Genomic DNA, 24,946 nt, shown 5'->3' on the forward strand with positions numbered 1-24,946 from the left:
GTGGCTGCCAGCGTCGCAGCCATCAAACACAAACATCCCTGGAGGTTTTCGCAGCGAAACCGAGAATCTGTCCTGAACCAGAAGAAATGGCTTCGCTCCGCCTGCGAAATGCAGAGGTGGGGAATGAATGTAAACAGGAGAATTGTTTTGGCCTCTAGCTGGCATTTGCTTTATTGGGAACGTTTGCTTTTTATTGCTTCCGCCCGCGACTCGGCCCTGCAAGAATTGGAAATAGCCGGGGCGCTTTTGAAACGGGGGACTCAAAGGGACGGCGCGCGGGGGGGGGGGATACCGCTGAGGGGAAGCTTTCGAGGCTCCGCCGTGTCATTTCCTGTAATGACAGGGTGATGGAAAGGATAGCCTCCCGGCGAGTGGGCGGCCCCGCTTCGGGGCACGGCGCTTTGCTAAGCCCCTTCCGTTTTGCTGCCCGTGAAATAGCCCGCACGTTTTACCCAGAGCTTTTTCCCTCCTTTTTTTACTTTTGGGTCCGATCGGAGCCGGGCGCGGCACGTCCGCGCCTCAAAGCCACATCCATTACCGGATTTGCTTAAGAGCCTTGTCACGCCAATTAAACGGAATGAGATCTCACTCGCGCCGTAATTGTCCATTACGAACCGTTTCCGTGCCGATTGCGTCTCCGGGCAGGCTGAGGCTTTTCTTCGTCGGCATTCCACTGGCGTTTTTTTTTTTTTTAAAACGCCACACTGCTGATACCTTTCCCTCCTTAGTGTTTAATTCGCAAGCGTGGCGCTCGCACGGTAAGGCATTGGTTGATTTCGGCGACCGGGTTTCTCTGGACTGCGGCAGGACAGGGTTACGTCGGCCCGGGCTGGGGAGGAAGCGTTCGCCGCGGTCGTCACGGTCGTCACGGTCGTCACGGTCGTCGCGGTAGTCGCGGTCGTCACGAGCGCACAAGCGAAGAGAAAGGAGAAAGGGGTTACTAGACGGAGAACCCGGGACGTTGTTTCCAGGTGACCTCCTCTCAGAGCGTAGCGGAAAAGGCAGGTCGGGGGAGGAGGAGGAGGAGGAGGAGGCGCGGCGCGGCGCGGTGACCTTTTCCCAGCCCGCCGGAAATCACTTCCCTGCCCCCCCGACGGGAGAGCGGCCGCCGCTGGTTAATAAAGCCCGGCGCTCCGGGGCGACCTTTCGCGTCTCGGAACAATGGGGCTCCTGTCCGGGAAGCTCTCGGGATTTAACAAGGGAGCGCCCGGACGCAGAGACAGAGGCTGCGCGCCTCGACCCTGAACTTGCGTTTCCCGCGCGAGGAAACACTGCGACGGGTTTTATGATGATAGAAGAATGCCAAAGCCGGTCGTCGGTGGGGCCGGACGCCCCCTAATGCGCAGGAAACGCAAAGCCGGTTGACTCTCCTGTGAGGGTGTTCGTCGCGTTCTCATTTGCGACTCTCGCGGCTGGCTGGACGTGAAACTTAAACGTTTTTGTTGTGTTTCGTGGTATCCTTTTTTCGAGCAATCAGTCAAGGCCGATCTAATTATTTAGTTCGATTCATTACTCGACTGGGATGTTACATATTGAACCAACCTCTTTCTTAAGGTCTTGGTGGAACTGTTTCAAAAGTCTTTCAAAGAATTAGCGGTGAAATTAAGACGGCTATTACACCGCGTGAGTAATTGCTTCGTTACATTTATCATAAACCTTTACACAGTCCCAAGAGAGGAAGGATCTTGTGAATAGACTCTGTAATGTAATTTCATTGAGTGCACATATCTATTGTAGTATAAAGCGAGGTAGACTTGTTGACTGGATGAGGTCAGATTGAGACAATGGCTGCTTTTCACCTGCTTTCCGTAGTATGTCCTGGCCGCTGAATGCTCTTGGGTGAATGAACAAGGAGAAGCTGCAGAGGTTGAGGCTTCCTGCCCGTGGTGCTCATCACAGATCCTGGGTGTTTCGGGGGAAGGGTCAAGGGGTCACGAGAGCCGAGCTGTGCAATCTATTAATGACCCGAGAACCTATGAGTAAGATATTCCGCGGGGACTTTGGCCCCCGAAAGACAGAGGACCAGATGGCCGGGGCAGAGGGGGACGTGCGCTAGAGCAGGCAGGGGACGCGCGGCTGCGCCAAAGCTGCCGGCCGTCCCTTCGGTTCCGTCCCGGGGGATTCTGGGAGTTACGAGGACCGCCCCTTTGACCCGTTCGTCAGATTGCTGGCAGCTTTCGGTTAAACGCTGGTCTTGGTTACTCCCGTGTCCTCGACTGGCAGCAGGCATTCGTTGGGCTGCCTTCCGAGCCTCGGGTTCGCGGAGGTGCATTCTGGGCCGAGGTGTGATGAAACAGTGGGACCGCTGGCCTCTCGAGGGCTTGAGGGCTGGCTGTTATGTGGCAGGAGACACAGCAGTGGTAACCACGAGCAACGCACCCGCCCCCAATTCCTACGCTTAAAGTACAACAAAAATAGATTAGTCTGTATTCAGCCAACATGTATCCACATTGTGCCGTTTGTTACAAATGAATGAAAGTGAATCAGATGGAAGCAGTTTTTTCCCCATTAATTCTGTTGATAGCTGAACTCGCCAGAGAAGCTGGTGTTTGTGAAGGACACTTGAATTTGATTATGAGTTTCGGACAAATTGTCCATTTGTGGGGTTTAAAATTGTGAGCACACAGTCATTTGTATGCAAATTTTAATAAATAAACAACATGATTTAATTTCTTTGCACTGGCCTGGCCTGTCTTTTCCCCAGCCCCCATAGCAGGCTGCATGACCAAATGTGCTCCCAGCAGAGCTGGCTGCTGTGACTGGCTGGTTGCTATCGACTTTCTCATCATTTCCCCGCCCAGAAACGTATAGTGTTTGGCCTCGCCCTGGATCTCCGGGCTGTTCCATCTGACCTTGGAGGGACAAACCAGCTTTGAGACCATAAAAAGCACTATATAAAATAAATGTAGTATTATTATTATTATTATTATTATTATTATTATTATTATTGTTATTATTATCGCAGGGCCGCCCTTTATCAGCCTTCAGAGAGCAGCGCCATTCCTCCAGTCACCCGAGACCGGTCAACCTCGCTAGCTAACCTCGCTAGCTAGCCGTGCTAAGAGGCGGCTTTACGTCACTGGGAGTGAAAGGTCACCTCGAAGTGTCGCCGGAGCAAAGCTTTTGCCTGTACGATGGAACAGCATCACAGGGCAGCGCAGGACATAAACCAAAAAAAAAACTGGCAACTTCAAATCACGAAGCATCTCCCAAAAACTGGCAGAACCGCGTCCTCATTCGGTGACGTAGCGGGATCTCGCATGGCGGGATTGCTGTGTCCTCCTGTTGCCCAGAGGAGGCTGTGAGCAGCATAAAATGTTCATCACATTTGATGAGGGCACCTTGAGCGCATGGTAATGTTCCAGGAAACTTGCACTCCCAAACACACAGGCTCACACGCACACGCACACACGCACACGCACAGGCGGTGGACAGTCCTTATTCCATATTGTCTTACTCCTGCATCCATCAGCAAGTGTCCTGACAAGCGGTGTGGGTGAAGATGGGGATAGATGGTGGTGGGAGGATGGCGGTATGGGTGTGGATGAGGTAGATAATGGTGGTGGGGCAGGCGTGTCAGTGAGTATGAGGGTAAATGGTGTGGATGGGGCAGCGGTCAGTGAGGATGGAGGTAGATGGTGGAGTGGGGCATTGTTGCCGGGTGATTATGGAGGTAGATGGTGGGGGTGGGGCAGGCGGTGTCAGTGAGTATGAGGGGTAGATGGTGGGGTGGGGGCAGGTGTGTCAGTGAGTATGGAGGGTAGATGGTGGGGGTGGGGGCAGTGGTGTCAGTGAGTATGGAGGTAGATGGTGGGTGGGCAGGTGGTATCAGTGAGTATGGAGGCGTAGATGGTGGGGGTGGGGGCAGGTGGTATCAGGTGAGTATGGAGGGTAGATGGTAGGGTGGGGGGCAGGTGGTATCGTGAGATGGAGGGGTAGATGGTGAGGGTGAGGGGGGTTGTTGCCTGGTGAGTATGGAGGGTAGATGGTGGGGGTGGGGGCAGGTGGTATCAGTGAGTATGGAGGGGTAGATGGTGGGGGTGGGGGTAGGTGGTATCAGTGAGGATGGAGGGGTAGATGTTGGGGGTGGGGGGCAGGTGGTATCAGTGAGGATGGAGGGGTAGATGGTGAGGGTGAGGGGGGGTTGGTTGCCTGGTGAGATGGAGGGGTAGATGGTGGGGTGGGGGTAGGTGGTATCATGAGTATGGAGGGTAGATGGTGGGGTGGGGGACAGTGTGGTATCAGTGAGTATGGAGGGGTAGATGTTGGGGGTGGGGGTAGGTGGTATCAGTGAGGATGGAGGGGTAGATGGTGGGGGTGGGGGCAGGTGGTATCAGTGAGTATGGAGGGGTAGATGGTGGGGGTGGGGGCAGGTGGTGTCAGTGAGGATGGAGGGGTAGATGGTGGGGGTAGGGGGCAGGTGGTATCAGTGAGGATAGAGGGGTAGATGGTGGGGGTGGGGGTAGGTGGTATCAGTGAGTATGGAGGGGTAGATGATGAGGGGACAGAAGCAGCGTAGCGTGCTGGCTGATGCATGCACTCTTCCAGCAGCTGCACTGGCGGCTGGGGGAAGGCCAGTGAGACAGTGGGAGATAAGCCCTGGTGATTGCACTGGAGAATAATCCCCCAGATCAGCTCTCGTTGCGCCAGCCTCGTCGAATCGGGATGGGCGCCACGCGGGTCTGCGGGAGAGGGGGCGTATGGGGGAGGGGGGGCGAGCGTTCGCTGAATTTCCCTTGATTGTGATTGCTCTGTTTACGACAGTCGGCCACACAACGCGGGCGCATCATCTACATCATCTCCTGTGGTCTCGGGCACAACCTGAGCTGTCCTGCGGCCAGGGGCTGGGGGCTGGGGGCTGGTGGGAATGTACACATTATCGCCCAGGCTGGCCTCTCTTACTGTGAGAGGTCTGCTGCAGGAGAGGATGTTTACCGGGCTGGTAAACTCTGCCTTGTGATTGGAGGATCGGTTGGGGGCGAGAGCTTTGGACTCACGACCACAGTCTGAGACAAAGCTTCTGTGTCCTTGAATGAGGAGTGTGCAGTGAAAGGCATCAGTTAGCTAGTTAGGCTAAATGCGGTTGTGCAGTAATGCCTCTTAAAGGGTAATTGCACCCTAGATCACTTTTTTTGAGCTGTAAAAGTGTTTCTGTGCCTACTTTATAATGAATGTTTTTATTCAATGCCGTTATTTCGCCATTTCTGAAATAATATCATTTGCCAGAAAAAAAGGCTTTTTGCATTCCACTCTGGCCACGCCCCAATCGTGATGACGGAGTACCTCTGTGGAGGTATTACTATTTCATGTAGACGTCAATCAAGGCATTGAGTGGTAAAATTGTTGCTGCCCACAAATTTGTCTGTGTGCCTTTTAAAACTACGGAACACTGATGGCACCTGATTGGCTAGATTTGTTTCAGCCCAACGTTTTCAAACCGGGGGAGGGGGGGGGGGATTTAGGATGATTCCAAGGGCCCTGAGTGACAGGTCCCCACAGAAAATAGGTTCCAGGTACCCCTTAGAACATAGGATTTTCTGGGGTGGAGGGGGCCCAATGTGAGCTCTTTTCATGGGGCCCAGAATCCCTGGTGGCGCCCCTGCTGAAAACATCTGATGTGAGCCATTCGGCCATCGCTTGAATCTTGATTTATATTTGATCTGCAACGCCTGGTTTGACAGTTTTATCCGTGAGGCTTCGTGAGCCGGCGCAGCTACGCTGTGCAAATTCATTTTCATAGAGAATACTTTATGCAAATGAGATGGACACACCGACTCCACCCACCCCCAGGAAGCATTTTTCAAAATAATGTGGTAGGCGGAGCCAGGCTGAAGCAGAGAGTGTAATCACTCTTTAAAGGGAGCCCAGTACTGTTCCCTGAAGCTCGCTGAGAATCTGTAAGGGTCATTGTCGCAGCGCGTGAAGAATGTTTTACTGCATTATCTGGGGGCCAGTTTTATTATCATTTTCTGGAAAGCACTTTGAACGTTTGTAAAAACCAAGTTTTATTATTATTATTATTATTATTATTATTATTATTATGGCCCTTGTCTGTTTCCCAGAAAACATTTATTTGAAGGTCCAGTAACATTAAACCATTAATGTTACATAGCATTAAAAAAATACATATTTTCATTACACTTCTGGAATTTTACACCGCACCTTTTTCTAGATAAGCCAGGTCCCCTTTAATTTGTCAGCTTCTTACTGGTTCAGCCAGTGAAACTGAAGGTGTTCGAAATTTTGATTGATGTTGTTGGTCCGGAGGATGTCCAATCAGGATGCATGTAGAGAAGCGTACGGGGCTGTGCAGGAAATGCAGATCAGAAACACACTTCTGATTGATTACCTCGTGAGCCTTTTATGACACGAGGAGTTCAGTCAGAGAGCAGATATCCCTAATGAGCTCTCCACGCAGAGGCCGAGCATTAGAAGAACAGTCGGCCGCCTAGAAGCTCCTCATCAAGGGCTCTGCTTAATTAAAGTCATGCTGGTACTGTACGGGGGCTGGTGTCCTGCTTCTGAGTCCTTTAATCTTTACTTTGGATTCAAGTGCGTCGTAAATAAAGTGGGCCCTTCTAAGTGGCAGTGTGCTAATTCAGGGCAAGAAATGTGTGCTTCGGCGTACTGAGACGGTGGAAATAATATTCTGCCCTTCCCCTGTGTCTGCTCTCGCAAATGAGTTTTTGAGTAACGTGAATGGCCGGTCAAAACAGAGGAAACGCGAATCCTTTTCAGCTTTTTTTTGATTTTGGTTTTCTTAAAATTCAGAGTTGTGTTTAATAGAGGAAGATCCAGTGTTTCTTGTACCTCCAGCCACTCGCTTGTTATAATTCCTTGAAGTCAGTTGTCCTGCTGGATCACATTCACCGGTGCAGGTAGGAATTCTCTTCCGGAAGCTTCCGCATTTTAACGGCAGCGTGATGTAGAGGAGCGGGCGAGCAAAGGGAGAAGAGCGAAGGGACGTCCTGCGGGAGCGTCCTTCCTGACTGGGCCTCGGAGCTGCCTGAAAAAGACGCAAACATCGGGACGAAGCCGTCCTTTTTTCGAAAGCGCGGGCTTCCAGGTTCCGGCAAGTGAGATTGCAGCCGGGAGGTTTCGGGGTCACGTCCCCAGGTTTCGCGTATCGGTCTCGACCCGAAATTGCTTCCACAAAAAAAACGAGCTTCGGGGCGCCGGCGCGTAAATACGAACCGACGAAAGCCTCGCCCGCCGACCCGATCAATAATGCAGCGCTGCGGCCGCTCCCTGAGACTCCGCGATGGAAAAAAAACAAAAATGTAGACGCCCATTATTATTTCATGCCTCACAGGGGGGGGCGATGGGGTATATTTCCAAAGACAGTATGTCTGAATGCGGGATCTTTGAACGGCGGGCAACGAGAGCGGATTGGACAGCTAAAGCGCTGAAAGGCGTGGCGCTCAGAGCCTTCAAAGTGCTGAAAAACAAGCGCGGGGCCTTCGTTAAGGATGACGCGCGGCACGCCTCCGTACCTGCGCGCCGCGGCTATCAAAGCGCTGCAAAGTTTAGCTCCTTATCGCTAAACTCTCCTCCGCTTACCCGTCAGGGACAGCTCTGCGGCTGCTCTGCCGCAAGTGTCCAATTATTTAGGCAGATGTGTTTTGAATTTTTTTTTTACGGAGAGCGCTTCGTCGAGTGCGCTCCTTGGCGGAGCTGTCCAAATATAGCGTGTGGAAACGCCGTCGGAGACGGTTACGGTCCGTCTTGCTGTCTCCGGCGCGGTTCGAGTGAGTGCGCGAATGTTGTGAATGTGAATATGACGACCGTACTGCGGGCTCTGAAGGACGGGCGTGATGGGGCCAGGGAACTCAGAGCAGACCTTTTCAAAGCTAAAACAAGACATGCCCTTTCTTGTATTTTCCTGGTTTATGAGATTATGAGGGGTTTTTACCATTTTTTTTGATATTAACAATTTTGCTTCATCCACCCAACACAATGACATCAGAACAGAAACCCCTTGATAGTTTTTCCTTGCAAGTAAACTGTAAACTGCCACAGCTTTCAAATTTGCTGGTGATCAACACTTTTAGGGGGGAATATAATTAAATCCATTAAAGCCGTGAGATTCTGGGAGGGGTCAGCGGACTGTCTGTTTACAGTGTACAGCGAGGCCTGTGTGTAGCAGAGGCCAGCACTGTGCTAGTGTCTCAAGAAACACAGGAGCACTTACCTGCTGGAGTTCTCAGCCGCCTCTGAGAGGGCCAGGCACCTGGGGCCCGGGGCCCGGGGCCCGGGGTCCAGGAGGAAGGCTGGGGCTTCATGCTACACTCTGGGCTTGTCAGCAGGCCCGTTGCACTCAGCAGGAGTAAAAAAAAAAAGAAGAAAAAAATAGACAGGAACCTGGGGAATATGAAGTGTGCCTGGTCCCACCCCCACATTTATTTCCACCCCCTCTCTTCTCATTCCCCGCCCCCCCCCAGCCCTGGGCCCTGATATTGCAGACCCACTCAGACTCTCAATCCTCCACCCTGCTCGCATCGCCTCTCCCCACTTATCACCTGCTCCGTGACAGCCGCTGTCCAACCCGACTCACTGAGGGAAGACAGAGGTCACGTCGCCGTGGGCGACCGCCCCCTCCCCCTTCCCCTCCCCTGTGGCATTGCAAGAGAGAGAGAAAGAGAGAGTGAGAGAGAGAGAGAGAGAGAGAGACTGCTGTCAGTCATTCGCTCTTCGGCTGAACAAACGTCTCCTTCGACGCCGTTGTTCCACCAGACCCCCCATAAACGCTGGTCCACTGCTGTGCCTGCAGAGTAGCTGTTGTATTGATGTTTGATTAAGGAAAGCTCAGGCCTTTATTATGTTGACTTTCGCGCACAAACTGCTCATCAGGCCAATTGATTGGTAATCAAAAGAAGGATAGAATTTACAAGCACCTTTACTTCTCTGCTTTAAGTACTGGTAAACAGGTACGGGTCCAGACTTCTTGCTTGTAGCAGTGCAGTATTTCTGGACCGACTCTGATGGAAAATTATTTCACTCCAGTGGAGATTATTTTTTCCTATTTATGACAGTTTCAGGTTTTTTTTATTTATGGCGGATTGCTTGACAAGCTGCATCTTCCTAATCCCATCCAACTCCAAAGATTATGACAGCTTTGAAGGATCTTATTCAATATCCCCAGTCCCTGTTATCCCCTAGGAGTCCCAACATCCAGATCATTTTCACAGCTCATATATAAATGAAAATAACCCACATGCTGGCGAAATGTAACGGAAGGGGGAAACTGGAAATCCATATTTGGGTTAGAATTATTTTGTTACACTCGACCTTGAAAGGCCACACAGCTGCAGCGTGAATGGATGACCACGCCTGTGATCATCCATTCACGGGCGGACATTTTGTTTTTTTTCTGTGCAGATTTCCCAGTTTGCTTTTTACCTTTTGCAGGTGCATTGATTTCTATTATAGTTTTGCAGGTGCGCTCATCTCCTACTGGGCCTACTTTCCAGCTCCATAAAGTAGTGCATTTCATTGTGTGTACAATAGGGCCTTTATTAGAGACCTGGCTGCTCTCTCCTCCCCTCCACCACACCGCACCGTGCGGTGACCGGGAGCGGATGAAAGCGGGAGCGGATGAACGCGGGAGCCGCGCGGTAGCGCCCCGCCCACCGCGCCGCCATCTCTTTCCTGTCCCAAACGGCTCTGCCGACGAGCGGCGCAAGGACACGGCAGAAGGCCGGCAGATTTGAGGCGTCGCTAAATATCAGAGATGAACAGCCCTCGGCAGTCACGGTCGAATAATAAAATACCGCCTCCCCCCCTCCCCCCCTCCTCCCTTCTCCCCAATCATGGTAACTGCGGAGAAATCAAGTGTGAGATGAGCGCGTGACAGATGGCGAGCCTTTCCTGTCAGCCGCATCCCGTCAAACGGGCTTCCCTTCGGCGCGGGGCGAGAGCGTTTGCGCGTCCTCCGTCTTCGCCGGGTGGATAAATAGGGGAGCGAGAGGGAGCGCCTGTCTTCCACGTTACCGAGGCCAGGGTCGTGGAGGGCGCCGTCGGAAATAAGCTGTCAAAGAATTCCAACCTGCCTTATCTGCTGATCTCTCTTTCAGTGCATCACTCTCTCTCTCTCTCTCTCTCTCTCTCTCTCTCTCCCTCTCTCAGCCTGTCCTTTTTCCTTTCTCACGCGCGTACGTTCCCCGAAGATCAATGCTCTCGTTACAAGAAAAGATGGGCATGGACCTTTCCTAACAGCGTTGGTGTTTTTGAAGGATAACACCGATTCCAGGCATTTTATATCGCAGGAATCTCTTCTGCCGGGCTCTCGTTCCGTTCCGCAGACTTCGTTACCTCTCGGCTGTAAAGCACTGCGCATCGTTCCAATTTTGGAAACCGTAAAAGCACTTCAAGAGTTTTAGGAGGTGATTATCTGACACGGATGAAGCATTTACGCTTTCATTTTTGTGACACCTGGTGACTCATGGAGTGTCTACAAATATGTTTTTTTTTTCAACCATAAGCAAAATTGCTCTTTGGATTTCAGAACAAAAATAGTCATTTCTTTGCGTATGCACAGTTTGAGTCTTTTTTTTGTTGCTTTCAATGTGTATGACGGTGCACCCCCATCATTGTGGTTCTGTAAATGCAGTAGCTGCCTTCGCTGTTGCGTGTACAGGCCGTTCGGAACGAGCTCCACCGAGCTGCTGTCTGATCGTTTGTAATTCGCTTATTTTTGAACTCATCGCGATGAGTCTAGAGCCGCTGCAGCTCTGTGGCAGGGCCCGCCCCCTTTTATTTTCATCTGGAGATCTCGTTGGGCCATCCATGGTAGTGTGTGTGATGACACCTAACTACAGTTTCTGATTGGTCTTGCTTTGCTTGGCCTTTATTATAGCTTATGTATAAAAAAAGATCGTATCATCTTTATCCCAGGGTCCTTTTTGTGTGGTAAATTTTTTGCTAGTGTTGCATTGAGTAATAGAGTTAATAGGAACGTAAGGTTATTCTCAGAAAACAATTATGTACATTACCTGACCGTTATTATTTAAAATGAGCATTAATCAATGCTTTTCTTGAACAGTGTTTGAAGATAAAACTTGAGGGAAAGTGTTTAGTTGGAGGTTCCACGCACGCAGCAAGACCAAGCTGCCTAAACCGGCTAATGCGCTACCGTTCCGGAACTTTCTCTGTGTTCCGACTTTCCAGCTGCGCCACCTTTGTCGCGCGCGCCGGGCAGCGGTGGCCTCGCGGGCCGGGTGACCGGTCGGCGGGCCGCCCTGCCGAGACGAACGCGACGACCCAAAAAAAAAGAGAAGAAGGGAGCGAAACCGCGGCGCGGTGTGAATATCAGCCAGTGACACGGCGACGCTCCCAATCTGCCAGCCCCCCCCCCCGTCACTCCCGGGCTCCGGGAGCCCCCGCCGTGCGGAATGCTGATGCACCGAGGCGCCGCACCCTTCGCCGTTGACAAAGGGGGTCCCGTCCCCTCCTGTTAAAAATCATTTTCGGAGGCTTGTCGGCAGATCGCGCCGGTGGGAGGAGAGGGCAGAGTGTGAAGCGTGTCAGAACGCGTCTCCGCTGAACGGCGCTCTCAGGTGCTCCCGCTCCCACCCCCCCACCCCTCCCCCCTTCGGTGTTTGAAGTGCTTACTGTCAGGTGGGGTGTCAGGGAGATTTCTCCGGCTGAACGCCGAGCTCCTGTCAGCTGCTCTCTGTGCGGGAGCCAGCCTTCTAATTGGCGTAAACGCGCGATCGCGGCGCTCTCTTACGCCGGCGCGTCGCCTGTCCGAGCGTCCGCGTGGTAGGGGCCGTGCGCTCGAAGACTGCGGTGGGACAAAATGGCGTTCTACTGCAGCGTGGCGGCGTGCTGTTTTACACCGTGAAAAAGTGTCAGAGTTACACCGAAGACCTGGATTCTAACACACAACTGCTGACGCAAACAGATATTATCATGGTACGGAAAATCTATTTATAACAGCTTGCAAAGCAGTTGCCTGGAGATCCAAAGCAAACACTCATTGTGTCCGTATTATGAAGTCAAGTCCCGGTTTTTCGTTCTGTGTGTTGAGTTGATTGGTCCTCCTTTCCCCCCCGTTTCACTCAAGTGTTGGAGGAATGTAGTCCAGGTCTTCTGGGACCCCGCAGAGCTGAGCTGCTCATCATTAATAGGCGCTCATTTCAGATGGAATGTCAGAGTTGCCTCGGAGAAGCATCGAGGCCTTTCGGGCGAAGACTTGCAAATGGGGCGTTGGAGACCCCCGCCTTTTGTTTCTTCGGATTGCGCTGGGATGGGTTTGGTTGGGTGACGTGTTGGGTAGGCCGATGTCAGGGAAAATGCAGGTGATTAATCAGATCTTGACGGTAACTGGGGCAAGGTTGGCTTCGTACCCCAAGGTCATTCGGCTTCTGCGCAGCGTGTGTTTAAACATGACTATTAAAAAAGAGGACTCGGCATCGCTAAAAAATTTTTTAAAAGCGTTTCTGTCGCTGAGCTGATCCTAAGGATGAAGAACGAAGTCAGAATGAGAACCAAGCGCAGCGAAAGGTCAAAGGAATGTAATTAGGTTTGCAGCCAGAATGAGCAAATAATTACTGTAATATGGATATAAAGGATCAAAGGGAGGCTATATCCTTGATAGGATTTTAATATTTGGCTTATGTTTAATATTTCCGCTTACCTACCCTTTTGGTAATTTCAATGCATTAATTGCTATGTATTTGCCATTGCTATGCGGGCTATTTCGGAGAGGCGCGGTAATTTGAAGGTATCTTTGCAAAAGCGATTATGGGACTGACTAATGACTTGAGGACTATTAACGGCGGGGAGAAACGGATTCTCGTTGCGTTTCAGTCATAATTTATGAAGGCTTTGTTTTCGTCTGCAGTCCTCGAGATGCGGTTCCTCTCGTCAGGAGGAACATGAAGTAGAACTCGTCTGATCTTTTTTAGTTTTATTTTTACAAATCGCACACCAAGGGTTTCGGTGGTTGAGGGATTTTTGTTTCTGTGCTCGGTCTTGCCTTTTCGCCGCCTGCCTTTGCGTCGCGAAGGGAATTCTGAGACTACGTCTTTTCTGTGCCGCGAACCGCGAGTCCGAAAAAAATAAATAAATAAAAATGAAAATCCCTCGTGCGCAAGCATTCCATCTCGCTCCCACTCGCACGCTCTCTAAAAGGTCTGGAGGCAGCGTTGCCGCCCATCTTATCGGAAATGGCCCCCAGACTCCGAGAGAAAAAAAGCCCCTAATCTAACCGGTTTGTTCCACCTGGGTGCGCGCGGGCCGACCCAAAATGAGAAAGCGCCAGGCCTTTGTGCTATTAGTCTGCTGGCTTTACTTTCTTCATCACACCCTCCTCCTCCTCGCCGTCCGTATACAGGATTGTGAAATTGGACGGAGGAATGAGGAGCTGTGTGCCAGAACAGATTTCCTAGCGTTACTGCCGAAGGTCTGTGTCGATGTTTTTCTGAAGGAAAACTATCTAGGGGGATTTGTCTTGGATACGCGTCGCTAGCATGTTATGTTTTTTTTTGAGGAACGATTATCTAACGATATCTAGCAATACATTTTAATTACTTGAGTTCCCGTCACATGTGACGTGCGTCCAGCATCTGTTCTGTGCTGTACGATTCTAAAGCAACTGGTTTCAACTGGGATACATTCGATGAGCCCACAGTTGCATGACATCAGTTGGAGAAAGCAGGTGCAAGTCTTCAACACTTTCATTTCACTCACTGTCTGACCTTGGCTTTATTGCTACAGTCAGTGATGTAATGTTGTGTCCCTGTAAGTATTTCTTTATTATTTGCTTTGTCTCCTTTGAAATGAAACACATTCAGAAACATTTGGTGGGTTTGGACCACAGTCATGTGCTTAGCGTGGTTATAGACAATCAGGAAATCCATAGTTTTCATGTCTTGGGAAATGCAGTAAGAAGCTGGCTCGTAGGTGAATAGTAGAAAAATTCACTGACTATCGATATGGTGGCCAGTAAAGAGAATTATTAGAGCTGGATTGAAAATAGACCTTATTCTGCGAGGATTGTGCACCGATTTTGCAATGATATGATGATGCAAAGTAGAAGGGTGCTTTCTTAAATAACCTTTATTGAAGAATATTTGTTAATGAATGACACACATTGAATTCGCCATGTAAGTTTAGGCAGGAAACTCTTGCTTTGTCAACCATTGATCAGCCTCAGCAATCACAAGCTCACGCAGTTCTCTTATCGGCCAACCACATATACACAACATACTTCCTCATACCCGTCCAATCACAAGAACACAGTACTGCACTGCTTTACATGCTTCACTTACTACTGCAGAATTGCACTCGCCCTCCACCACCCCCTCTACCACCTGTTGTTTGTATCTGCTACTAGGCACTAGGGGGTTTCTGGTATTCCTCGTGTTTAGTAGGGGAGATGCTTCACATTCCCTGTTAGATAGGGTAGTGCACGCTGGTGCATGCACTGTAGTATCTGAAGCAGATCCATTCGGTGCCAAACCAAAAAATGTACGTACGTTTTATTTCAAATATAATCTAAAAACATGAGTTGTCCTGTCTGACTTAAAATTATGTCAATTATTTTACATTGAACATTGTGACCCAAGTAAACATTGAACATTGACTGTCAATTAATTACTATCCATCAATACTACCAGTCAGTTAGTGACACCTGAAACAAGAGGCATAGCTTCTCTGCGTTTGCACCTGGCAGAGAGCTCATCATGTCCTCACAGATGTTCCTTATTAAGTATGAAAAAATTATATTCACAAAAATAACGATTTGTATCTATTTCTATGTTTAGAAATCAATTTACTGTAGATGTAGAGATGGAGACACATGTGTATATATAAACTGAATTTTGACCTTTCTTACTCATACAAATATGGTTAAAAAAAAATGCAAATATCAACCCAATATATTGGTTGTCTGATATTTTGGTCTGACTCTAGTGAATACTACTAAAACCCTACTCTGACCAAAATGTCACCATTAAAAATCTTCAGGTCATTTCATGAACTACTGATGAATGTCTCAAAGTTCAACATTTCCACTTACGTTTTTATTTACTTTGCCTGATAGTGCACCATCCACACCAAAATGTGTTTCCTGTGATTACGTTATTTATTTTCTTAGCAGATGCCCTCATCCTGGAATGACTCACGGCTGACTTATTACAGCCGACCCCTTTGTAAAGAGCGCTATACTCTATAAAATTGAGTCGAATTGAACCGAATATTATCTGTCTCACGCAGCTTGATTTAGTTTTGAATTACTGAGGCAATTCAAGTTTAGTATCTTGACCAGGACCAGTACCTTTTCCTGCAAAGCATCTCTAGCCTTTGGGTCTGCTGGAATCTGTAAGCCCAGATCCTGGAACCGGCAGACCACGCATGTCAGGAAATAACTGGCTGGTGCCACCCCCCGTGTCAGCGTATTCTCCATAATGCACTTTCCCATACTCCTCTTCTCACCATCACTACAGTCTGTACCAGATTTGTCAAGTGCTTTTAAAAAAAAAAAAAAAATCACTGCTCTTTTTTTAAATCAATGGTGCAGCCTGTTTCCTGCTATGACTTTGTGCTGAAGGATTATATTAGCAGTGGTGACTCATCGTAGGGTGTACACGTGGGCATGCACTCATCCAGAAAACAAGCGAAAATACATTCACCTTCACACATTTATGCGGTGCGGCATGTTTTCATTCAGGTTCAGGGGAGAAACACCGGTTAGAAAAATCTGCTTTTTTTGTTGTCCTCTTTTCCCCCCTTTGTTTTATAGGGAAATGTTCGGCCATACCTTCAGTTTATGGTGAGTGTCTCTAACTTGTACGTTTCTACTCATCCTTTGCACCCTGCAGCGTAGAATGAAATAGCAATTTGATTAAGCGTTCTCTTATTTCACATTTAGGATTTTAAAGACAACACAAGACCATTGGAAATGGCTGTCCGAACCTGTGCGTGAGAATGGAAGCGTGCAGCATAAATTTGCATCTCCATCTTCACCGCATCGCATGCTCTGGCGATATTTTGGAAAATAAATGAATAATGAAGTGGCCAAAAGGCCAAACAGTGGGTTTTATAAGTGCAGCCCGCTGCCCTTTCCGTTGGCATCCGGCACTGTTATAAATGCCACCTGGGACCCCGCTGGGCGATCCTCCGTGAACAGGGGGGCTCGGAATTCACGATTTCTCGACAGCAGGGGCGAATTGCGAACGCCCGTTCGCTCGGTGCATCCTCGAACCCGGACCGGGAACAGAGAGTGCTGTTCTGACACCGAGCAACCCCCATCTGCCATTTCAAACCTTCGCCAACATTCCGCGCGACAAAAACCGACGCTGGCGTGCCGGGAGGGGTTGAAGGAGCAAATCTCTGTTTTTGAAAAATGGAAAATGGTGTCTGTTGTTTGGGGGCGGGGGTCGAGCGTATTGATGTAAGCAGTAAAAGTACTCGCTTTGAACACAGAGAAGACCCCAAGATGTTCAGCCTTGAAACAGTTGCACGGTGTTCATAAAGAGTGAACAAAAGGTTTGTGAATACCGTAGTTAGTTGAGTTAACTGCAAAGGTCACAGACACAGAAATACTATGAGCAAAAGTCTTTTCATCCTGAAGGACTCCCTGTAGAATGCTGCATATGTACTCATAAAAATACTTAAATAAAAATGGATAAGTGATTGGACATTATTCGCCGTAGTGGGTAAGAGAGAATTATGCACCAGGCAGTTTTTAAGCAAACCAACAAATTATTCCACTGATAATCATTTTGCCAGTGTCATTTTTGTCGTAATGTATAACCATACGTACACACATACATGCTTAAATCACGATTGTGACAGGCTGGGATGTTTCAGAATGAAACTCATTTGATTTTGATTGTCAGATTCCAATTAATTTAGCTTAATTAAGCAAAGACGTCCGGGGGAAGAGACTGGAGCTGGATGCCATTGGCAGGCTTTACCTTGACAGATGCAGCTACTTAAACCGCTTAAAATTTCGGGCTATGTATTTATTTACGGATTTGGCCTATCTGAACTGCGCATTCGTAGGCGTTTCTCTCTGAACGCGTAAAGGCGTCGTTGGTGTAGCGTGGCAGAGAACACCACCGCAGCGTAGCCTGTAATTCCATTCTGAAAGAGACCAGGGAGAGCGGTAGGAAACAGTAGAAGGCAAACTTACACAAGCCACAGCACGGGCTTTGATGTATTATTCATGCCCAGGCTTTAGCTGTCGTCGTTCGCTCCGGATCCGTAGCTTTGCTGTGTTTGCTTTGCCTTCTCCGTGTGCTGTGCGCTAGTCAAGAGACCCGGGAACCGTCGCCGCCTCGGCCAACCCGGGAAACGTTAAAACGATTTCCTTTTTGCTTTCTAGTCCGTTTCCGTCCAATTTGGATTTGTAAACGTTGGCCCGACCCCCTCGCCGATTTGTGAGCGTGTGCAGAAGCACAAGCCGCGGTGGAGGAAGCTAATGAGCGCCGAGCTCTGCCCCAGTGCGTTAAGCAGACCGTCAGTAAAACTGCGTTTCTATTGTGCTGCAGGTGATCGTCTTTCTAGCTGCGACCGCAGCTCTATAGCTCTGTCTGTCGGTCGGTCGATTGGTCCACAAATGTGTCCCACCCCGTAGCGGCCACAGTTTTCGCCCCAAGAGGCTGAAATTTGGCGTGGAGGTTGGTCAAGACCAAAGGTAGAACTGAGTAACTTTCAGGCCGATTGACCAAGAGGGAGCGTGGCGATATCACAAAAAGGCGCATAACTCCCAAACGGATTCACAGATTTGCACAAGATTTCGTGGAAAGGTTGGTCATGAGCCGAAGAAGAGGTCACGTGTTTGTGTGAGGGTGTGTGCGTGGATGCATGCACACATGGATGCATGCGCGTGTGCGGTCGCAGCTATTGCGGATTCGCGCTTGTTATTAATGTGCTGGAAACTTCTCATTTTTTCCCCCTATGTGCCATATGCTTCCATAACAGTTTCATAGTGCATGCATGTATAAAAACAGAATGTATTTAAATAAAAATTTTTGTCTACATTGCTGATAAGATTTGTAATAGTTGCCTATGGGTTGCCGTTGGCAGCGGCTGATTGCCTTGGGGTCTCCCTGTTCACAACTCTTATTAGTAAATATGACTGCATCAAGTGGGCGGATACATGACCATACTTTACAATTAAATACTGAAATCCCAATAGTTCCCTGTTCATAACAATGCATTTGTTTGGTAGATTTGCCAGTGTCAGTTGGTTCAGTCTGTGATGTTACGCAGAAAGAAGTGATAGACGATTGGCTGCAAGTTTTTTGCTATGACTGAAAACGAAGTGCATGCTTTAGTTTTAATCAGAACATAATGAAGAGAAAAAGGCAATTTAGCTGCAAGCTAAAAAGTGCCGAAAGTGTCAAGCTTGGACTTAAATCCCCCAAGGCTATCTGCCTTGGCTACCTGATCTGACATAATCTTCATCGAGATATTAATCACTGAAATTAATTTGCAGGAGTTTGTGAAGGAAAAACACTTGAATCTATGAGTCAAAGCTAAAGAAGATGTTTATTGAATCCAAGCTCATGTTATATTATCTCATTCATTTGATCCAGTCAGCATATATGCTCAACAATCAATTCAGAGTTTCCCGATTAGACTCAAGTGGTCCAATTCAATCCGCTTTCAGGGTTTCTAATGGTTACGAAGGAATGCTGCCTTTTACCAAATACATTTATTTGCTCCTGTAACGCACCGTCAGTCCCTCGCATTTTTTTTCATTTACGTAAAGAGGTCGCCGTCCCATCTAAAGCGGGGCGCGCCAAGGCCCCGAACCTCTCATTTAAATCTCCACCAGCTCTCATCTCTCAGGAATCGCGTCTGTTTTTCCCTCTCATCTTTGACTTTTTTCTTCCTTTTTTTCCCCACGCGGTTTCGCGCCGTTGTTCGCGAAGTCCTGTCCTCGTTAAATCGCCTTCGCGGAAATACGTTAACGCGACGGGCGAAGCGAGGCGCCCGCGAACGCCCCTTTCCCGCGTAAAAATTGCGAAAGCGGGGCCTGGCGGGCTACGTGAGACGGGGGATGATTGAGGACGGGCGGCCCTGCCTTTTTTTTCTCATCCCTCTCTTTTTTTTCTCTCATTATTCGCCGAACCAGATCTTCCCTTCAGAGCCGCCGGGGCGAAATAATAGGCGCGCTCTCCGCAGTGCCTGTCAGTCACTCGGGCGCGACCAATCCGCTGGCCTGCTCGGGGGGGGGGGGCGACCGCGGAGCCGAGCTCGTGCGTTCCCCGGGGCGAGAAGGTCTTTGCGGTCATTAGGCGTGAGAGCCGTCCTGGAGGCGACGCTAGTGCGCTCACGTGAGCTGCTGCGTTCGCCGATCGGCTCTTCCGTCGCCCCGCCGCGCGCCGCGTTGTCTTCGCCCGTTAGCGTGTGAGCACGAGCGCTCCGTGCTCCTGAACGTGTTAATCTTTCATCAACGGTAAAGGTCCCCCCCCCCCCCCCCCACACTCCTCACCGCCTTTGTGTATTAATTAAACAGTGACTTTCAACGACTTAAACCCAGAGGCCTTTGTGTGCTGACGTAAATGCGATGCTGAAGCTCGTTTTAACTGGGTCAGCTCAGCGGACACCTAAGCAATGCCCTTCTGGGGAAACAAAAAATGTAAAAAAACATGAGGTACGTCGTGCATGTATTTCACAGTGCAGTTGCCATCCATACGTGCGCTGTCCCTTTCTACCATGTGAGATTACTAAGATGTATGATTGCGTCTCAGAGATCATTTTAATGTGACGGATGATGGATTTAGCTTGCTGCCGAGCTATCGAGGTCATGCTTGGGTGCATAAGTGATAAGTGCAACCGCTGAAACATAAGCAACTCCACTTCCCAGAGGGCCGTGAGCTGTCTGGGTTCTAGCGCTTCCTTGTCTTTTAGTTGCGTGGTGGAAATTAGCATTGAGATGGAAAGTCAGTTCGGCGGGTGTCACAGGTGTGAATCACCTGTTAATTAACAGGCTTCCGTGAAACCTGACGGGCTCTGACTTTCCCCGAATTGAAGTCCTTGGCGTACAGTACACTGAGGAGCATGATGTGAAAAGGACAGGCAGGTAATTGTGACTTTGAAACAGTTTCAAAGTCGCCTCTCACTCTTATCTTCTGCCTGTCCGGGCCTGCACTGTTCTTCCAGGTATCTCCTTGCCACCGAGAAAAGGTGGGAAACTTTCGAACAGGAATGTCAAGAGCGACAATGCGACCAGAATGTTCCGGTGCTAATGAGTGAGATTCCGATGTCTGTTGAGAAGGAGGTTTCCCCCCGTCTGCCCGGAGCTGAATGGCGGGATTGTTTTCACAGCATCAGCCAAAAACGTGAATCTTTGGTACCCTTCTGATCCACTGTGTGGGTGGCCATCGAAGGTGGTTGGCTAACGAATGCGGGGAGTTGCGCTCTGGCTGACAGTCTTCAGTTGTGTCTCCGGGGCGGTTTGCTCGCTGATGCCCATTGCCAATCAGCGCATATTCAGATTCCCCGCATAATGTTTCCTGGCTGCTGAGCCACACCAGGTTTACAGCTCAAGGCCGGATTAGGCTGCCAGGACGGCGGCGTCAGCTCGGATGTCTTTCGTGTTTCTCGGCTCGGGGGGAGGAATCGGGCGCAGATTGTCACGGGCGAGTGTCTCCGCACCAACCCCCCCCCCCCCACACTCGCACGTCGGGGGCTTAGCGCGGGGGGAAAAGCACCTGGCGCCGTCCTCTCCGCGTCGCGCGTCTTTATTCAGAGAGCGGAGCGGGACTCTGTCAGGTGAGTCGGATCCTTGACTTTGATTAAATGCAAAAAACCCGAGCAGTCGAGTGCCACGGTGTGAATATCAAGCGGAGTCGCGAGGCGCGTCCGCCCGGCGCTTGCTCGGAGCAGACGCGGCGTGAGAACCCTACGCGTGGAGTGGCGGCCAAGCCAGCGGAGCAGCGAGCGGGGTGCCAGCCTTCCGTGTCCGCGTCAGCTTTCTAAAAACCCAGAAAGGACCGTCCGGTTGGGTCCCCGTTGGGTTGCTGTCAGACCATGGCCCCGGTTCCTGTAGGCCCAATGAGTCCCCACAGACTTCCTGACTTGGACTGGGCCTCCTTGGTTTTCTCTGTCTGCTGTTCACCCGGAGGGGGGGCGTGGGGGGGGGGGGTTGACTGGAAAACCAAAATGCGCAAACAAGGGCTACATCTCAGGAGCAAACCAAGTTCCTGTCCCTGTTTTTGTGGCTTGCCATTGGACGCCCGCTCAATCCCAGCACGCCGGCTGGTGCGTCGGTGCATGAGCCAGCGGAAAAACACGCGCGCTGCAGAACAGCTCCTGTGAGGAATGGCTCTTAACCGACCGGCCTCTCGCTTTGAACGGAGTGAGGCTTGTAACAGCACAATTCAAACAGAATGGATGACGGTGTATTTCTAGCGTCCGTTTCATTGGTGAAATTAAATCACCCCTTAGACTCTTCCTGGGGCACTTTTCTGTGTTTATCTGTTGTATTGGCTGAGAAATCATTAATTTTAGGAAACTTTTGCCATCTTTCGGCTACAGTCCTTCCGCACTCTGCCAGGATTGATGTTTTGGTGTTGGACAGGGAAGCCTCGTAGCATCCTAGCCAGGCCTGATGAATGTGTCTGCCTGTGTTTGCCGGAGCATGGACGCTCCTCTGGGCGAAGGCATCGTTGATGCCTGCCGTCTCTTTGAAAAGGGTAGGGCGCCTTCAGTTGATGTCTGAACTGGCAGTTTTATCAATCCCAGGCTTGTCAGGTTAGGTTTTCAACCTTCGTTCATCATTGTTCCCTTTTCTGTCGTCAAAGCTCCCCCCTTCCGTTCTTAAACTTATCTGTGGCCAAATGCTCTTTACCTTTTACCTCGTTTCTGTCTTACTTTTGCAAAACATGACTATAAAGGCTATTGTGCTGGCATAAGCTTTTGTTCTTCCATGTGCTCTTAAGAAGATATTGCATGCCTTCGTGTATAAAAGGATTTGATTTGAATAATGAATGAATAATGTATAGCAGTGGTGTGCCGACAGAAGTGGGGGGGGGGCTGTTCTTTACTGCATGCAAGGGAAAAAGGACATGAGCAATCTTGACAAATATATCAGGCAATAATGGAATATTTTGCAAATACAACGGTTGTACTCTGTGGGTGACCTTATTCACCGTAAACTAAATTTCAGTTTCGGAAAAACTGCAGAATCCCTGGAGCTACTGAGGTACTGAGGTATGGCAGGGATTGCAGGAGCCAGTCCTTTTGAACAGATTAACCTCGTCTGAGCAGGCTTTAATGCTGTCTCTAATTGGCTTTAGCTATCCTTAGCTTTTAATGATATTGCCTAAAACTCTGTTAGACATAGCCTACTGTGGGTGGGGGTGTGTGTATGTCTCTACCTATTCTGTTATGTGTATTTGAGCATAAGGCAATGAAGGTTAAGGAAAAGCCTGTTTTCATAGTACTTTAGAAACTCAGTAGGTTATGTAGGGTTCAGCTGCCTATACAAAATAATTCCATGTCTGTTAATTAACTTTGAAGTGCTGCAATTGCACTTTTGGTACATATAATAATTGAAACTATTGCGGCGATGATTATGGCCTATAAACATGACCGAGAAATGTATGATTAGAGCTGATTTAATGATGATGATTGTGCGGGTATTTCTACTATGATGTAGACGGAAAACAAGTACTTTGAAGAACCATCGTGCCGTTTCAACAAATGCATGCATACTGAAAAGCAATTTGCAAATCTCATACCTATAGTGCCTGTAGGGGTAGTGTTATGGCTTAGGCATTTTTGGCTGCCACTCGAGCTGGCTCACTTGTCTTCAGTGACGATCTGACTGCTGATTGCTGCAGGATGAATTCTGAAGTGTACAGGAACATCTTATCTGCTCAGATCAAACCAAGTGCCTTAAAACTCATTGGACAGCACATAACCTTGCTGCAGGACAGTGTCCCCAAGTATACTGCTAGTTTTTCAGGGCCAGAAAGTGGAATGTTCTTGACTGGCCAGGTCAGTCACCTGCTTAAGACAAGACTGAAGGCAAAACATCCCAGAAACAAACAGGAACTGAAGATGGATGCAGTGCAGGCCTGGCAGAGCATCACCTGGGAAGATGCCCAGCGTTTGGTGATGTCACACATTTTTGGGGATGGTATTTTTTTCCACTTGGAGAGGCAAATGACTGTGTTTATTAAAGAAAACTATTTTAATGGAGCCGATGGGTCATATGATGGGGAAGCCCCATTAAAAATTGAATCATTAGACAGCTGAGGTGTAGAGGTGGAGCTTATAGTTTTGGGCAGATTTCTGGGCATGGCAAACATGGGGAACTAGACTGTGTTGTCAGCGTGGCTGGATGAGTTGGTGGCTTGGGGAGGTGAAAGGTAGGGCCAGATTTGGGGTCATCACCCCAGCGTTTCCTGGTAATCTCTGCAGCTAGGCAGTGTGGGAAGAGGACTTGTAGAGTCATGCCCACTGTGTTAACTAAGCTAGTGACTGGTTTTACTGATCTTTCTGGCCTATAGACTTGCTCCATGCAATCGGTGAGTTACACACAAGGCTGGAAGATACGTTTTATACAATTGTCTGTTCAGGCATGGGCTGAAACCTGCTACATACGCTGGTTAATAAGACAGCCACTCCTATCTACACTGATGGTATCGTTTAAAGCCAGGGGTGGAAAACCCAGGTTCAGAAAGTAAAAGTTCCACCTGGATTTGCTAATGAGCACAGTTCTTCAGCCAGGAGGTAGAACTAATTAGTGGAAACAGCTGGTTGAGTTCATGGGCAGAAGAAACGCATGACAGGACTTTTACTTTCTGACCTCTGGACTTTCCACCTCTGTTTAAAGCCATGCACAGTATGATATATTGTATCAACCAGGGCTGCCAAGGCTAATTTGCAGCACTAGCATACAGATCCTCTCACGGTCTACTGGCGGTCAGATACACATAGATTACACACATTACATGCGGCACGTTATGCAAGGCGGCTTGTCGATTGCTGGTGTTTGATTGAAGTGTTGTTCGTTAGATCCTGTGTGTCACATTGTATTTCTTCTTCTGTTGCTGTGCATATGATTCAAAGAGTCAAAAATGTGAGTGAAATGCACAGTGTTTCCACATTCTAGTAACGTTCTAGTAAAGTAATGCTCAAGGGCTCTGTGGCGCTCATGACACATACATACTAACGTAAATTTAAGAGCACTATAACTTAAATAAAAATAACATTTCACACTTTCAGTGACATGTCGTCCGTCAGGTTGTCTGCATACCGTTCGCCCTTCGTCCCCGTGTGAACCAGCGCGGTACAAAAGCTACCGCGGAGCTCGCGTCCGATAGCCCATTGATTTTCACCCCCCGCCAGTGTGCCCGGGTAAGAAGATCGACTGGCGGGTCGGGGCAGAAAAGAGACTAATGGCCCTGTGGACCGATGGCGCAGATTACTGTCTGAGAGAGGCAGCGTGAACGCGAACGTTTATTCCGTTCGCTCCCGTCTTTTTTGATAGGAAGGTGTTGCGCGTTCATCCTGAATACCTCTTCTCGCCGTCGTCATAGTAAGATGAACAGCTGCCCAAGGGACCTATCAGCCTGGATTCCATCAATATTTTCCCTTAACTTTGACTAACCATTAAAAGCAATAATTCTCAGTTTTTTTTTCCCCCACCCCAACAAACACATTTCGGTGAGTGTGCGGTAATCGCTAAAACGAACCTGCCAAAGCCGAATCTGCGAAGGGAAAGTGTAAAGCTCGCGCGTACTTGCGAGGCGTCGGTGTTTTTCGTCTGTTTGTTCCGCCCTTCGCATTAAAGCGCTTCCAGGACTGACTGATGCTGCTCATGCTGGTTTTCGTGGCGGGGACGGCGCCATTTGCGTCACGGCCCCTCCGGCTTCCTGTTTTCTCCCTCGCTCTTCCGACTGCGTGGGCTCAATCAGCGCGAGTGATTTGAGAGGGGAGCGGGACCATCTGGACCGGGCCACATCGATTCATGCAG

The 24,946-nt window shown here is 49.3% G+C and overlaps 1 protein-coding gene across 5 annotated transcripts in view; it reads left to right on the top strand.

Moving 5' to 3' along the window:
• srrm3 (serine/arginine repetitive matrix 3) overlaps nucleotides 1–24,946 on the top strand; it is a 109,819-nt gene that overhangs the window by 20,062 nt on the left and 64,811 nt on the right. The window lies entirely within an intron of this gene.

Source organism: Anguilla rostrata, chromosome 9 (assembly GCF_018555375.3).
Source record: "Anguilla rostrata isolate EN2019 chromosome 9, ASM1855537v3, whole genome shotgun sequence".
NCBI lineage: Eukaryota > Metazoa > Chordata > Actinopteri > Anguilliformes > Anguillidae > Anguilla > Anguilla rostrata.